General features: G+C 35.4%; 1 pseudogene; it reads right to left on the reverse strand.

The window, feature by feature from the left end:
* LOC141508014 (cathepsin D-like) overlaps nt 1–12,252 on the reverse strand; it is a 129,844-nt pseudogene extending 117,592 nt beyond the window's left edge.
* Between the last annotated feature and the right edge of the window lie 5,611 nt (nt 12,253–17,863).

A 17,863-nucleotide genomic window follows, 5' to 3' on the forward strand; every position in this document is an offset into this window, starting at 1 on the left:
TTTCATCAGACACTAATAATCTGAGCAAATTTCTTAAATCTATGTGTTCAGTTTCCTCATCTATTAAATGAAGTAGAGAAGGAAATGACAAACTATTCTAGTATCTTTGCCAAGAAAATCCCAAATGGGGTCATGAAGAGTCAGACACGACTGAATAACAGCAACAACAATGGAAGTCTAGAGGTAGAAGTGAGGAGGGATTGCATTAGAGGTGTTAGTGATAACCTTTTAAAAGGCAAGGAGTCAGGAGGTGTTGAATCATGTTCTAAATACAAGAGGTGTAGCTGCACCTGTAGAGGAGAGTAAGGTATAATAAGTTTGAAAAGAAAGGAAGGGGGTCAGGTTTTGAAAGCTTTTAAATGCAAATTAGAATACTTTATATTTTACTTTCAAGTAACTGAAAATTGTTCTAATTTATTGACATGAGGAGGAAGATGGATATGGTCAAACCTGTTTAGGAAATTACTCTGTCCAATGAATAAGAGTATGGTTTAAAATGGAGAAAGACACCAAAGAGAAGACTATTATAATAGTGTAGGTGAGTAGTGATGAGGGTCTAAACTATGATGTTAACTGTGAGTGGAGATAAGAGGACATAGAGGAGAAATGATTTGAACATGGAAATGCTAAGACTAGAAAGCAACAGCAAAATTATTAACCTGGGTGACTGGGAGGAAATTAGTTCTTGGGAAGCAGCAGAATGATTTGAAGAAGGAAAGATTTGAAGTAAGGAGAATAATAAGATTCAAAGGATTAGGAACTCACAGATTTAGAAATAGAAACACTCTTTAAGGAGACTATTGCAATACTCTGTCAGAAATTCTTGACATTTTTGAGTCATAAACCTTTTGACAGTCTGGTGAAGCCTATAGATTCTATCTCACAAGAAGGTTTTAAAGTATATGGCATAAAATAAATTACATTATAAAGGAAATTTTTTACAAAGCTAGTAGACTCCATCTTTTTTTTTAGGTTTTTTTGGCAAGGCAAATGAGGTTAAGTGGCTTGCCCAAGGCCACACAGCTAGGTAATTATTAAGTGTCTGAGACCGGATTTGAACCCAGTTACTCCTGACTCCAAGGCTGGTGCTTTATCCACTTACTCCACCTAGCTGCCCCTGGACTCCATCTTAATGATCTCTTCCTCTACAGAGATGTGATGACTCATAAACCAACTCAGATAATGTAATATATAAAATGTGGAGCTACTAGCAACGAAAGGGAAATGATGCTAAAATCAGAAAATAATCTAAAATAGGATTGGCAAAGTCAGCAAAGATAATTGGACATGATACTGTTATTGAAAATCTTTGAACCCAAGAGCCAAGAAGGCAGACAATCTAAGAAGACTCAAGAGATTTGGAACCTTAGTTCATGAGATTAGACATAATTACAAAGATTATGGTGTAGTATCTGTTGATGGAATTTGGGTCCATATAGTTGGAGTCCTCATTCCTCATTGAAGTAAGTCACTTGCCAAATCAGGAACCCAGTATCCTACTCTGGGTAATGAAGCACCTTTAAATTCACTTTAAAATTTATTCCAATTATGATTCTACTTTAGCCTAGAAAAGACTTGATTTTTGGAAGTTGGGTTAAATTTGTTCTGATTGGTCTCAGAGGGATTTGTTGGTTGGTTCTTGTCCTTCGTTATGAAAGAAGAATAAAATGACATTTATTATGTTTGAGACAAATTACCACGTGTCCGACTGTGGCTGATCAGATCATCACAAGCTCAGAATGCCCTACCATTGGGCACAAAGGGTCCATGTGAACACCTGGGGTGGGAACTCTAAACTCATGGATCTCACATTTCCTTTGAGCTGCTTCAATTCTGCCTTCCTCATAGAGTACAGCCTCCTCACTGATGAGGGCACACCATTCTGAGTGGTCCTGTGTCAGTGTCTCCCATGTGTAGAGTCAATTTTAAAGTTCTTCAATGAGATCTTCAAGGTGTCTAGGTATCACTTCTTCTGATCACCTTGTAAGCGTTTGCCCTGTGTGAGTTCTCCATAAAATAGTTTTTTTGGCAAATATATGTCTGCCGTTCTAACAATGTGTCAAGCTCAACCTAGTTGCACTCTCTGTAGTAATGCTGGAATGCTAGCCACTTTAGCTCAAGAAAGGACCTCAGTGTTTGGTATCTTCTATTGCCAGGTGATCTTCAGAATTTTCCCAAGACAATTTAAATGGAAGAAATTCAGTTTCTTGACATGACACTGGTACACTGTCCAGGTTTCACAGGCATAAGGGCAGCACAACTCTGGACTTTCAGTTTGGTATTCAGTCTAACCTCTTCTCTCCCACCCTTTTGATGCAGTCACTTGAGTCAGTCACTTACTCCACCAAGGTGGGTGTGCCATTCATAGTCTTTAGAAAGTTGTCATGTTTATTAAGAGTTGAATTAATTTATTTGTAGTCACACAATACAGTTCAGAGCCAAGACTTGAATTCAGGTTTTCCTGGCATCAAGATTAGTTCACTATTCATTGTCATGCTCTCCTGATTGAGCTCATTATCATCTTGATATGATGTTGATAACATTTCCATCTCCTGGCTTTCCTGGCTTCTTTCAAATCCCAGCTAAAATCCCAACTTCTGCCAAAAACTAGGGTTTTTTTCCCTTTTTTTTAGCAAACTTATTTTGCAATTTAAACAAATATAAACCAAGAAAAGGAAAAAAAATCATTGTGTGTGCAATAAAACACCAGAGGATTCAAAATATAAAGCAGTCCATTTCCATTTCAAGAAAGCCTATATAATAAACCACATTATGTTAAAAATTGTCCATTTTTTCTTTGCTTGTTTGCTTATGGATTTTCTTTTATTCTCTTATGTGTCTGTTTATTTTATTTTTCTCCCTTTTCTACCTCTTCCATGAGGGTCAAAATTAAGCATGGACATATACATACATAAACATATATACACTAATATATGCATATACATATTCACAGAGACACATATGTACACCTAAACAAATATACCAATATGCCCACATGCAAACACATAGATACATAGATCCTATACACATAAACATTCATAGACATCTATAATCATACACATATATACCTATAGATGTTTATAGGCATATATGACCACACTGTATATTTATATATATTTCCACTTATCCTTTCGCTGAAGATGGATAGCATCTTCCTTCATAAGACCAAATCTTTCCATATTCTTCTAAATTCCTGATCTACTTATTTCCTCTACCATAGAATATTTCTACCTTATACCATCCAGTTATTTTAGTCTAAAACAATTTTATTAATATTGCTGACATGTAGTGTAGTTTCCTTATTTTACTTTTTTTAAAATCTATTTCAGTTTTAACTTTACCTGAGATGATGATTACTATACCTTCTTTTTTAACATAATGAATTCTACTTCTGATCTTACTTTTGTTTGTATTAATTTCTCATTTTTATATTTCCTGACCGGAACAACCTCTCCTCACTACTCTGCTTTTCTTTTGCTCACTTTCTTGCCCTCCAGTTTCTTAACTTACAATCCTTCCAAAAATCCCTCCCTTACACACTTTCTATACTCCTCTTCCCATTGATCTAAACATTCTTTTATAGGCCTTCTAATCCTCTTCACTCCTCTTATTTCTTCTGAATTTAAAAGGTATTTTATACTCTTCTAGATTTATATGTATTGTTCCTCTTTAATCCATTGTCAATGAGAGTAGGCTTCCAGAAATGCCAGCTCGCTTTCCCTATCTTATGCCTCTGTATCACTCCTTCCTTTCACATCTCATAACTTTTCTTTATCTTTTCACACTATACTTTTTTAGAATACCATCCTATTCAGTTCTACTCCAATCTTCAAACTACCCAATTTCTAATAACAATCTTGGAAATATGGTATACATTCCCATTTATAAATAGTAAACAATTTGTCTATTGAATCTCTGTTATGTTTACTATATATTTCTCTTGGATTTTTAATGTCAAATTTTCTATTAAGTTGGGGTCTTGTTGCAACAAAATCCTAAAAATTTGGCAATTAATTGAATGGTCATATTTATTTGTTAAGATTTATTTTTAACTTTGTTGGGTTTGATACTTTTGATCACAACCCAGGTCTTTTGCTCTTCACTATATAGTGTTGCAAGACCTGAGGTATTTTAATGTAGCCACTGCTAGGTTTTGTATGATTATAATTGTAGCTCTATCATATTTGAATTGTTTTTTTCCTTGTTGCTCATATTTTCTACTTAAGCTGGAGTTTTTGGAATTTGATTGTGATAGTCTTGTAAGCTTTCACTTCTTTATCTGATCTACAGATCATTTGCTTTTCTGATTAGATGTTCTATTTTTTTCATACATTACATTTTGTTTTTCTTATTTCTTGGCCTCTTATAATTTGCTAAATTTCCATTAATTTTAATTTTCAAGGAGTCATTATTTCCCCTTAAGATTCTGGACCTCCTTTTCCAGTTGGTTAACTTTCTTTTCATAATCATACTGTTTTTCTTGAATTGTTCTTGTGTTATTTTTAAATTTATTTCCTCTAATCTCTCTTATTTGTTTTTTAAAGTCTTCTTTGAGTTCTTCTATGATTTTTTTTGAGGAAGTTACCATTTAACATTCTTTGAGGTAGGAGAGATTTTTTAATTAATATTTTATTTTTCCAAATACATGTTATGAAAGTTTTTGAATATTAATCCACATGCATATGTATGTTTTTAAGTTACAAAATTTCCTTCCACCCTTCCTTCACACCCCTCTCCCCTTCCCCTCAGTGCTGAGTAGTGTTTAGTATTGTACATACATGTTTGTGTTAAGCATCTTTACAGATTAGTCATTTTATATATGAGGAATTAGGATTAAAGGAAAGAAGCACATAAGAGAAATTTTTTAAAAAGTGAATGTAGTACTCATTCAGATTCTGAAGGGTTTTTGTTGTTGTTATATTTTATTTTGCTTTTCATCCTTTGGATGGGGATAGCATTATCCATAGACCATAAATAGGGTTATCCTAGCTCTCTGAACTGCTGAGAGAAGCTGCTTCCATCAAGGTTGTCCATCTCACAATGTTGTTAATCTTAATGTTGTTGTTAATATGTAGAATGTTCTCTTGGTTCTGCTCCCTCTGGTCAATATAGGATCCTGTAATTCATTCTGTGCTTCTCTAGAGTCCGATCACTTAAGGATTTTTTTTTAACTTTTAATTGTTTTAGATTTTTTTTTTGCAAGGCAATGAGGTTAAGTGGCTTGCCCAAGGCCATACAGCTAGGTAATTATTAAGTGTCTGAGGTCAGATTTGAACTCAGATACTTCTGATTCTAGGGTTGGTGTTCTATCCACTGCACCATCTAGCCACCCCCATTTATGGTTTCTTATAGAACAATAGTATTCCATAATATTCATTTACCATAACTTGTTTAGCCATTCCCCAATTGATGGACTTCCTCTCAGTTTCCAGTCCTTTGCCACCACCAAAAAGAGTTGCTATGAATACTTTGAAACATGTGGAACTTTTCCCATTTTTTGTGATTTCCCCTGGATATAGACCTAGAATTGGAATTTCTGGGTTAAAGGGTCTGAACTGTTTTATTGCTCTTTGGGCATAATTCCATATTGCTCCCCAGAAAAGTTGGATCCATTCACAACTCCACAACTCAATCAGTGTCCCAATCCTCCCACAACCTCTCTAACATTGATCATTTTCCCTTCTTATCATCTTAGCCAAACTATGAGGTGAAAACTGATAGTTATTTTAATAGGAGAGGTTTTTTTTTTTTTGCTTCATCATCTTCCTCTGAGGATGAGAAACTCAATCTTCTCTATTTCCAAAGAAATGATTGGGTTCGTTCCCCTCTGCCTGCTCATTTTTAGTCTTGTTTTTGATTTTTAGCAGATTGTTATCATATTCACTTCTGGTCCTAGGATGAGGGATATTGCCTCTTGGAGCTTTGGCTTGGGATCAACTCTATACTCCTTTGCCCTTCCAAATCAAAGCTAAGGCTCCTTTGCACACTTTGCTGGAAATGACCTTACTCCCTGAGAACCCTCCAGTTATAATAACCTTTTAGTTTTCTTCTTGGACTTGGAAACCAAGACCTAAAACTCAGTTCTCCTCTAATTGTCCATAGTCAACAGTGTCCCAATGCCACTGCTTCCATGCTCACTGTGAATTGGCAGCACAGCTGGGCTGGTGTCTCTTATCAGCAGAGGTTCTTTCTTTTCACCTCTCCTATTTGACTCCCCACATTGTCTGGAAAGTGAGAATTCCTGTGACTGTAGTGGAGACTACCTCCCAACCTGGCTGCTCCTAGGGTTTGTTTCATGTTGTTTCAGGAAGCTAGCCTGGAGGTGTTTATACTTCACTGGGGCAGAACCTCAGTTCTGGGATTTTTCTTCAGATCTTATTTGCTTGGCCCAAAAGGACCACTGTTCTTTCCCAACTCTTGGGTTTTTTTTGCCATCTAAGTTCACCTTGAGATGTTTTTTTTGGCTTGTTTAGTAGAGGAAATTTAGAGTTTAGAATTTTGTCTCACTCTTCCTTCTTCCTCTTTTCAAGAAGGCATTCTTGATCCTGCTTAATGCTAGTTCCTTCCCTTGTGATTATCTATTGCTGATCCTGAAAATGTCTTGTTTGTATATATTTGCTTTCCTGTTGTTCTTTATACTAAGAACTATTTTGACGAGTTTTGTTATTATTATATCTTTTTTCCCCCTTTCTTTTTATCCCCAGTACTTAAAATAGTGCCTGGACTTAACAAATGCTTATTGACTGAGTAAAAAAAAAATCCTTAAAAGGAAAAAAGCAGTTCAATAAGTCTTCCACGGGAAGGCTCTATTAAGTTTTGCATAAATCTTTTAAGAATACTCAGTCGTTCCAAAACATTAAGGGTTCCAGAATTTCAGTGTTGGACAGAATCAGAGAGACCACCCAACCCAACCTGTACTTTACTCCCAAGTACCTGCTACAGAATTACTAATAAAGTGATCAACAAATCTTGGTTTGAAAAGTTCTAGGATGTTACAATTCACTACTATGCCAAGAAAAATAAGGAAAGCACTTTTGGATAGTGCTAATAGTAAGGAAGCTTTCTTTATTTAAAATCTTCTTTTTTGGAATGTCTTTCCATTATTAGAGGCAGTATGACATTGGGAAAATGTTGGATATCTGACAAATGATGCTTCTGGAGTACTCAATGATATACAGATTTAGCCATATATGCTGTGTATATATAAAGTACAACATACAATAACACACGTATCACACACATATGCATACATATCTATTATATAAAAATTTATATAAAAATAATTTTATTTTAAATACCTTATTTATATGTCTTTTATGTTATGAATTAAGTTCTAATTTGAATTATGTTAACTACATGATTAACTCAATAATCCCTTATAAGCCAGAATAGTCAGCCAAAGGGTCATGTTTCCTGGGGTCACAAGTTGTTTTGTTGGGGATAAGGAAGAAAAGTATAGTGAGAGTTTGCATCCAAGAAAATTCTGTTTTCTGTGACCTAAGGATATTTATTTTATGAAATCAATGAACTCACAGGGAAGGTTCAAAGCCCATAGTGGACAATCTCAAATAGGGGGTTCAGTTTTGAAACCTTGTCCTAGCTAAGTCTTATGCACCGTTTATTGAATCATTCATTTAAGTGAGGGCTCACTATAAACTCCTTTTTACAACTACTCTTGTTGGTTGGAATCCTTCTAAAATTGTCTGAGTTCATTATCCTGCTTTAATCAGTACAGTATAATGAATATACTTAAATCCATCTTTGCTGATTGAAACTCTTACTTGATTCTAGGTCAGGATTCTAAATGCTGGGTGATCCTTGAAGTTGATTGTTGCTGGAAGTGGAAAGGAGATTGGGGATTGGTCTCTTTGCCTTGACCTCTACACAGCTGTGATGATTAAAAAAAATCCTGATAAAAGATGATTTTTCTTGTGAGTTATCCCTTTCACTTAACAGCCAAGATGGGTGGGGTGAAAGTCAGCAGGGGAAATTTTTGGTTATTATTTATGAGATTTATTTTCTTCTCTGCAGCATTTCCCCATCCCCTGCATCAACTGTCCTTTACATAAGGCTAATGAAAAAAAAGGTTATAATTTTATACTGACTGAGACCTTAGGTTAGAACAACCACAAGGGCCAATGCTGGTATAAACAGTTTAATAGCTTGTTTCACATAATTTCAAATTTTTTTTTTCCCCACAATAGTCAGAACCAATTCATGGCTGCAATAACAGGGTGTTAGTGAGACTCTCTTCCTATAGCCCTTTCAGCAATTTACAGTTTTTCTCATTTTTCATCCTCCCTTCCTCAGTTTCATGAGGTAAAACATAGGAATTGTTTTCATTTAGATTTTTTCATTATTCATATTTTAAAGCAGTTTTTCATAAAGTTGTTATTTTTTTGTGTTGCCTTTGGAAAAACTACTTGGTCATAAACTTCAACCACCTGTTTACTGCTGAATGGTTCATATACTCATGTGAATTCTCTCTGGCATTAGACATCAGAATTTTATCTGAGATATTTGATACAAAGATTTTATCCCAACTTGACAATATCTCTTCTTATTCTAGCTGCATCGATTTTTAAGCACATTTCCCCTGCCTCTGCAGTGTCTCTGTGAATTAACTATAGTAGCCAGTGTTAGTTATTTATCCAACTCTTGTTATGGCTCTCACTAGTGCTATGGGCTCAGCGTTTTTGATTGATGGTCATTGAGAGCATGACTAATTTTCTCTCAATTAGTTTTATTATTTTTTCCATTGGAAAAGGCTTAATCTGTCTTAAGACAAATAGCAAATTCATTCTGTCTTCTGTTATGACAGACTGGACATAATTCACCAGATAAAATGTATCATTTATGACGTCTAGAATGATATGCAGCAGATCATCTAAAGACAGCTAGCTCTTTGATCCTCTCTGGTGTTTGACCTTTGGTTATTATTTATGAGACTTATTTTCTTCTCTGCAGTATTTCCCCATCCCCCGCATCATCTGTCCTTTACATAAGGCTAATAAAAAAAGGTTATAGTTTTATAATTGACTGAGACCTTAGGTTAGAAACACTATAATATGAAAAGATTTAAGTTTTATAAGAAAAGAAAGAATAGGCATGCCCCAAATATTGTCATCAGACTAACAGAAGGGGAAGAGTGCTGGACAAGGGAATCTAAATTTAAGTGATTCAGATAGATAGATAGATATAGATATCGATATAGATCTGCATATATATATACACACATACAAAATATATGCACAATAACACACTGAGACTCAGAGAGATAATGTGATTTTAGGATATACTTCCTTCAATTCTCTGAGTTCAGTTTCTTCATCTTAAAATATCAACAATCACACTATTTCATAAGCTATTAGAAGGAAATTTGGTGTTTTTAATTGAAATATCTATAAAATAAGGTTTTTTTTTTGTTGTTTCATTCTACATAAAGTTCAAACTTTTATGCTTGCCTTTCGGGACCAGATACTATACTCATAAAAATTCCAGCTAGGTAATAATATAGACATGATAAAGGCATATGGCATATAGAAGCAATAATAGGTGTATCCTTATTTACTATTTCATCTGATCCATGTAACAGCTTTGCGAGTGGGTACTATTATTATCTCTATTTTATTTATTTATTATATCTATTTTAAAGATGAGAAAAAGCTGAGGGAGGTTAAATGATTTCCCAAGGTCACACATCTAGTAAATATGTTTGGCAGAATTTGAACTTGGGTCTTCTTAACTCTAATGCCAAAACTATATTACCCTTCCTGGTAGCTTAGGTGTAAATCATTTTGGAAATCTTTAAGCACTTAATGAACTTTTATTATTAATAACAGTAAGAATGTCAAGATAATAATCTTCAACAGATGACTACTGAAATGTCAGCCTAAGATCAGACCAGTCCTCGCTACTTAACCACTCTGATTCATCAGTTCAAAAATGGTGGTTTAATTCTTCTCAGGAGTAATTTTGAGATACAGAATTCAGTTTCCCTAACTATATAACACAACCCTCAGCTCCTACCACAATTGTTTCAATTCAGTTTTTATGTACCATACAAACTACCTTCTATAACATTGTTTTACCTAATGCAACACCTTGGTGGAATGAATTAAAGGCATTAGACAATTGCAGAGTAAAACAAAGTGAAATATTGTCTTTCACAAATTCCTCGTAGTGAAAAAAATACAGAAGATTATTCACTCAGTCAACTAGCAATGTATTGATACAAGTTCAGATTCAGATTTTGTTATTTATCACTTCATTCTATATGAAATTATATTACAGGAGAAATTATGTGCGGTTGATGGTTTGGATTCATAGGAGGAAGGGAAAGAACATTTCATATGAAAAAGAAATCTAAACTTTGCCTAACCTTATGACTATAACTGGTCAGTTTAAAAAGAAATCCAACAGCAGAATAAACAACCTCAGGTACTATATGCTCTAGATTTAAGGTTTATGTAGTATTTATTTCCAGTGTTTGTATTAAAACTCCATGAGGTCTGAATAGAAATAATTTTGGATTGCAAAATACATATTTTTGAAACTGTTGCTGCCATTGACTTTATTTTGTTACCAGTAAAGAGAATTTTCCATTTTCATGTGAAAAAAATTATATTCCTGGGAATCATAGGATATAATTAAGGACAGATATGAATTAGTCAAAGCCTAATATTTTTTTTTAGTTTTTTGTAAGGCAAATGGGGTTAAGTGGGTTGCCCAAGGCCACACATCTAGGTAATTATTAATTGTTTGAGACTGGATTTGAACCCAGGTACTCATGACTCTAGGGCCCGTGCTTTATCCACTATGCCACCTAGCCACCCCCAAAGCCAAAATTTTGTCAAAGTTGACAATATTTTAGAGTCCCTATTCCTCTGAGGGCAGGTATACTACACATCTTGACAGATGATGCCTGAAGAGAAGAGTGAAGAGCTCAGAAAGGGGTGCCAGTGATGTAGCTATAACTGACTTGTCCTCCAAAATCATTATTATATTCAGTCCTTTGGTGGTCTCTATGTCAATAATCTCACTCCAGTGAATAAGCCTCTTCCATGGACACAACAACAGCAAAGGTGCATATAAATGTCGACACAAAGGTGAAATTACTCATATAACCAAACTCTACAGTATTGTGCTGTTCTATAACCCACCCCCCAAGAAACAATGATATCACCTGATTCTCTTCTTTATCCCTCCTAAAATGCCCAGTTTAATCAGAACAATAGAATAAACCAGTCTGACAATAGACCAGACCTTCAGGCTCTTCCAGATTTTAGTTGGTGTTTATAGGAAGCATCAGAGTAGGAGAGTGATATCCTGATTAGGGCCATCTGCAACAGCTGCTGTCATCCTCCCACATAGATCAATTGACCTGCCTTCTTGACTATTGTAACCAACTCTTTGGAATGGAATTTGTAGAATGTGCAAGGAGTCCATGCATGAGTACATCCCTGCCTATCACTCTCTTTCCAGTAGTTACCCCAGACCATCTCATATATAACCTTGAAGGGGAGGAAAGAACAAGATGGATGGTGCCTGAAATAACTGTCATTCTATCCTGAATAAAATCATGCCAAACTGCAACTCTTCAACATGAAGCCTGGTTCAACTAAGTATGAAACTATCCAAATTAAGTAGATTGTCTGAGGGTTTTGTGCATTTACAGCCTTCAGCCTCTGAAAGCAGTTTCCCCCTGAAAGTCTGACTACTTAAAATTCAAGCACTATGCAACTAAGAAACTCCAAAAAGCGGTAATGAACCATAAATTATTGCCGTTAGATATTTAATACTCAATCAGTATGTGCTCTCTCATGCATATCCCACTGGCATTGCATTCATTCTGACAGTGTGGTACTGGTTCAATTACTTTGCTCATTTACAATAAAAGATTAATGAAAAGAGGTATATTTTAGTTCACAGAGATTAATTGCATCCCTTACTTTTCCTACACTCGAAATATTCAACCCATAATCCTGATAGCTTTTTCGTCAACAAGTACATGGAAAATTAATAGACTTCCTTCTGCTGGAAACCTCAGAGGGTTTTCAGATACAAACATCCAGGGAAAACCAGACCGAAAGTTGGCTCTGGGCTGGAAATGAATTAATTTACCTGCTCCTTTAAATTTGCTCTGGTGACACTCTGAATTAGCCAGTATAAAGATGCCTGTACCATAAGCACATTAAACCAGCACATTTCCTGGCTGGTATTTGCGAAGCTAATTCCCTTCTGAGGTCTCATTCTGCCAGATAGGTACAGCCACACTTGGTAGACATTCCAAACAGTCAAAGAGATGTTGACTGTTAAACATTTCACAGCTTCTCTATGGAGAAAAATAGATGCCAAGTTTACTAGTACATTTATTTTGAATCTTTGTGAGCATAGAGTTATTTACTCTGTGGAGCTCTACTTTTCATATTTCAAAGGACCTTCCTCACCAATGAAAGAAAGTAGGCAATATCATACCAATTATACCACAATTTGTCAAAGAAGCCATCTACTGTCTTCTGGATATCAGTAATAGCATGAACTATAGTCAGGAGTCCTTCCACAATGCCAAAGTCATCATGAATGACTTTGATCAACAGAGGCAAGCAGTTAGTAGAGCAGGAGGCAAATCTAACAATTATGAGAAAATTATCATAATTCTCAAGAGTTCACTGCCATCATGAACATCGTGATATCAACAGAAAGAGCAGAATATAGAAATTTAGTGATCAGGCTCAAAGTAAATTAGAAAATTAGAACTTGAAGCTAAGTCTTCAGACTCCAAATTCAATGTTTTCCCCCCTTTCTTTTTCATCAAACTTTTAAGAGATAGCAATGCTTTTTTATTCCCCTAAATATATTGAGTTTATTGATGTTATATAATACAGAATTCTGAACTTCTTTCATCAACCATAGGGGTACTTTAGGACAAGGAATTGAATGGGGTATGAGATTTCCAGAATAGGAACATAGCTTAAGGATGCAGGCTTCACAAATAGCCAGGGTCTGAGTCCAGAATTGAATTCAGGTCTTCCTGACTCAGTGCTCCATCTACTACACAACCTCGTTAATGGCATTTTCTGAAGCCTTGAGTATGGAGTTCACTCTAGGCTCCAGAAGACTGAATCAAAAGAACTGCATTCTCAGCTCTTGCTAAGCTTGGTGACAGGATCTGCTACTTCAATTGTATCCCTGAAGCAAGATTGAAAAGGTCAGTCAATGGATTTGGCCAAATTTGGTGTGTGGAGGCCAGGGCTGCTCCAACTCAGATGGAGTAGACATCATAGTCACCAGTGACTCCTTCATTGACCTCAACTACTTGGTTTATAAGCTTCAAGATTATTTCACCCATGGAAAATTCAAGGTCATTGTCAAAACAGAATGAAAAGCTGGAGATCAATGGAAAAGTGAGATCCATCCTCCTGGACTGGAATCCTACCAATATTAAATGAAAAGATACTAGAACTGAGTTTGTTTTAGAGTTCACTTGTGTCTTTACTACCATGGAAAAGACCTGAAGGTATAGTCTGAAGGGTATATACCCTGAAGGGTACAGTAAAGCAGATTATTATCTCTGCCCCTTCTTCTGGTAATACAATGTTCATGTTGGCAGTGAATTCTTGAGAATTATGATAATTTTCTTATAATTTTTTTTCAAGGCAAACGGTGTTAAGTGGCTTGTCCAAGACCACACAGCTAGGTAATTATTAAGTGTCTGAGGTTGGATTTGAACTCCAGTGCTGGTGCTCTATCCACTGTACCACCTAGCTGCCCCAATTTTCTTATAATTGTTGTAATGACCTCCTGCACCACCAACTGCTTGCTTCTGTTGATCAAAGTCATCTATGTTGACTTAGGCATTGTGGAAGGACTCCTGACTATAGTCCATGCATGCTATTACTGATACCCAGAAGACAGTAGATGGTTTCTTTGGCAAACTGTGGTATAATGGGTATTATGCTGCCTAAAACATCATCCCTTCTTCCACTGGTGCTACTAAGGCTGTAGGTAAAGGCATACCTTAGTGAAACAGAAAATTCATAGGTATGGTCCTCTATGATCCTACTCTCAATATATCTGATATAGATTTTATCTATCATGGGGAGAAATCTGCCAAATATGATATCAAAAAAGTGGCAATGCAAGCATCAGTGGAACCCTTGAAAGGCATCTTGGGCTACACAAAGGACCAGCTGACATCCTCTGACTTTAATAACAATAATATGTCTTCCCTTCTTTTGATTCTGGCATTGCTATTGCCCCTAATAAACATTTTGCTTAACAAAGATTTTTTTAAATCTTATTTCTTGGTATGACAATGAGTATGGTTATAACAACCATGTAGTAGCCCTTATGGTCTACATGTCCTCCAAGGAGGTCTTCATTTCCAGTCAAAAAAAGGAGTTCTACCACTGGGGAGCCTGCATCCCTAAACTATGTTCTTATGCTGGGAATCTCATACCCCATTCATTTCCTTGTCCCAAAGTACCCCTATAGTTTGTAAGAGAAGTTGAGAGTTCCATATTATATAACATCAATATACTAACCATATTCAGGGAACAAAAAAGAATTTCAATCTCTTAATGACATGATGAAAAAGAAAGGGGGGGAAAAGCACTGAATTTGGAGTCTGAGGATTTAGCCTCAAGTTCTATTCTTCTAATTCACTTTGAGCAGGTCATAATTTCTGTGGGTCTCAATTTCCTTATTTGAAAGAAAAGGTGTTTGGACCAGAAGGCCTCCAAGGTCCATTCTAACTTGAAATCTATGATTCTATAATATAGTTTAATCCCTTCATTTCATAAATAAACAATTCCAAAGAGAGAATTAACTTATTCATGCGAAAGAATAAACAGCAGATGGAAGTTTGAAACCAGGTGCTTTGAACCAAGGTTCTGGCCACTACTCAACCACACTGAGCTATGAACCTAATAGAAATTTATGAGTAGAGCTGAAATACTCTATCTCGAGAGGGTTAGCATAGTTAAATTAAAAGAGATTCATCATTAGAAGATTGGTTACTGAGTAATAAAATATTTCAGCCACCACAAATCATGAAGTGGTCTAACAAGGCATAGAAGAGTTTTGTATAGGATTGGTGGAAGGTAGAGCAATAGTGATGTAGTAATGGATTTTTTAAATATAGAAGAATATGATAGCATTTGAGCAGCTAAGTGACACAGTGGACAGAGTGCTAGACCTGAAGTCAAGAAGAATCAACTTCTGGTGCTTAAATCCAGATTCAGACCACATACTAGTTATGTGATCCTGGGCAAGTCACTCAACCCTGTTTGCCTCAGATACTCATCTGTAAAATAAGTTAAAGAAGAAAATGGCAAACCACTTCAGTGTATTTGCCCCCAAAAAAAGTCAAACTCAGTGGGGTCCATGAAGAGTTGGATATAAGTGAAATAACTGAATAATAATAATCCAGTGATAGTGATTATATTATAATCAAAATTGGGTGTTCCTTATGACTCATTCCATGAAGCCTTCGGTGATGCTTTGGAAACTCCCCCTCCATATGTTCCCTTTCAGACAGGGAGAGACCAAAATCTGCCTATCTCAGGATTAGAAATCATAGCTGCTACAATTGTACATTAAAGCTGGTTGCTGCTATTTTTTTTTCAACCTTCTGCAGAGCTCTGATCGGTAGTCCACTTAGCTGTGGAATGGCCTGTGAACTTCGTGGGGAGGACCAAGTTGTAATTAGGCTGGCCAGGCAATTTGTTAAATTCATGCTCTTCTCAGGACACTATATTACCATTGGAAAAGTTAATTCAATGTAATCCCTCGGATTGTTCTTCAGTAGTCACTTGTAATCTCTCCCCTTTTAGGAGTGTAGTTTTGGCTGTGTAGTACAATGCTCCCTTCATCTATTGTTACAGTATTCTCTTTGTCTGGAATTTTGCAGAACTCTTTCAATTAGGGTAATAACCTTTACTCTATGTTTGCCAGAAACCTTTGCTTCCCCTCCCTTATACCCTTAAATTAGATTTGTCACCTCCAAATAGGAAGTTGTCTAGTTTCTCCTGTTTGATAACCCTTCCTGATTTGGGACCAGTTCCCCAAATAAGGTCCTCTTCCTTAGTTTTTGATGGATATTTGCCCTTCTTATCTTCACTTCCTAATTTCCTTCCAGTCCCAACTTAAATATCACTTTTTAAAGGATGCTTTTCTTTTAACTTCTAGTACCTTTGATTATTTCCTATTTATTCTGTATATAACATTGTATACATAGTTGTTTGCATGTTCTTTCCCTTTAGATTATGAGCTCCTCAAGGGCAGGAATTGTCTTTTGCTCTTCTTTGAATAGGCATTTAATAAATGTTTTCTCTAGATTTACTGAGGATCAATATTGATTAAGCCAACAACACTACTCTCCTTGTACTCTTTTAAGTGTTATGCAGATATATGGCTAAGTACAAATTCAATCTGTACCCTAGAGAAAAGCTTCTTGTCTAGCTGGCCTCTTCATGTTCAATTGAGCTATTCAAACTTGTCTAAAGGGTGAATATTTATTTTGCATCTGAATACCTTCTCCTTTACACTTCTATGTCTGTCTTTTCCCTTTTTATATCTATAAGCTTTGCTGAAATACAAGTAGAACACATCTTCATATCTACCACATGCATTTGCAATTAGCAGAAAATTAAGGGAAGCAAGGTTGTATCTAATGAAATTCCCAAAATAATTAGATGGGACTGGCTATTTGAATATGGCTAAATAACTAGTATTATTCTGAGTTTCTATGATTATGAAATCCTATAGTTATAAAGTAAAAATGTTCTCCAAATTTCTGTAATCTCTTAACAAAGATTGTCTTTGTTAGACAGTACCCATGTGTATGTTTTGCTGTAGTAGTAAGTAGTGAAGAATTCCATCTGCCTTGTTTGGCTATTGCCTAGTGAGTACATGACACAAGCTGATATAACTATTGCATTTCTTTTCCCAGAAAACTGCCTAGAAACAGTGACCATGGAGTAGGTATTTTTGCTTTTGTTTCTGTGTTTATAGCACTTTTTTTTAACATCGGGGAAAAAAATGTGACTCCCTAATGTTTTTATTTATTTCTTATTGCAAGTAATGATTATTCTTAGATTTCATATAGAACTCATTATTATAGGGATATACTTCCTGACTTAACACCAACCCACACCTGTGTGAAGAGTATATGTTTTAACAGGGGGTATTCAATTGTATTTCTTATCTCTCTATTTACCTGTCATTGGCTCTATAATTAATCAGTTGTATAACCTCAGGGAGTCTCTGAATCTCTTTGAGTCTGTTATTTTAATCAGTAAATTGAAGGGGTTGGGCTTGATAAAAATTTATACATTTTATAGTGCTTTAAGATAGTGAAATAATTATTATTTCCACTTTATAGATAAGGATGGTAAGATCCAAGTTGAGTGATTTGCTCTTCATCACTGGACCAGTAAGTAGAATTCAAAGTTAGGTTTCCTTATTCCAAACTCAGCACTCCTTTCTTTTTCTTTTTCTGCTCTTTAAATGATATCTAGCTTCCTTTTGGTTCAAAATGTGGAAACCGATCATATCATAAAGGTCATCACAGAGGGTCCAAAGTTACGGTTGAATAAATAGAAAAAAAATCATTATATAAAATGAGATAATCCAATCTTCTTCACACTATATTATCTCCCCCTAAATTTCTTATATTGAAACTAGAATACTCTTCTTTATAACTTTCATTCTTTGGTCTCTGATCTTTCTTTAGTCACACAGAAAAAAATAATCCTTTTACTGCCACATTTGTGATAAGCCTTCAAATTTTTGAATAATTACAAATGCTAATTATAAATGAATGCATTAATGACTGTTAATTTTGCCTTTGTATTTAGCC

The sequence above is a fragment of the Macrotis lagotis genome, chromosome 1 (genome assembly GCF_037893015.1).
Source record: "Macrotis lagotis isolate mMagLag1 chromosome 1, bilby.v1.9.chrom.fasta, whole genome shotgun sequence".
NCBI lineage: Eukaryota > Metazoa > Chordata > Mammalia > Peramelemorphia > Peramelidae > Macrotis > Macrotis lagotis.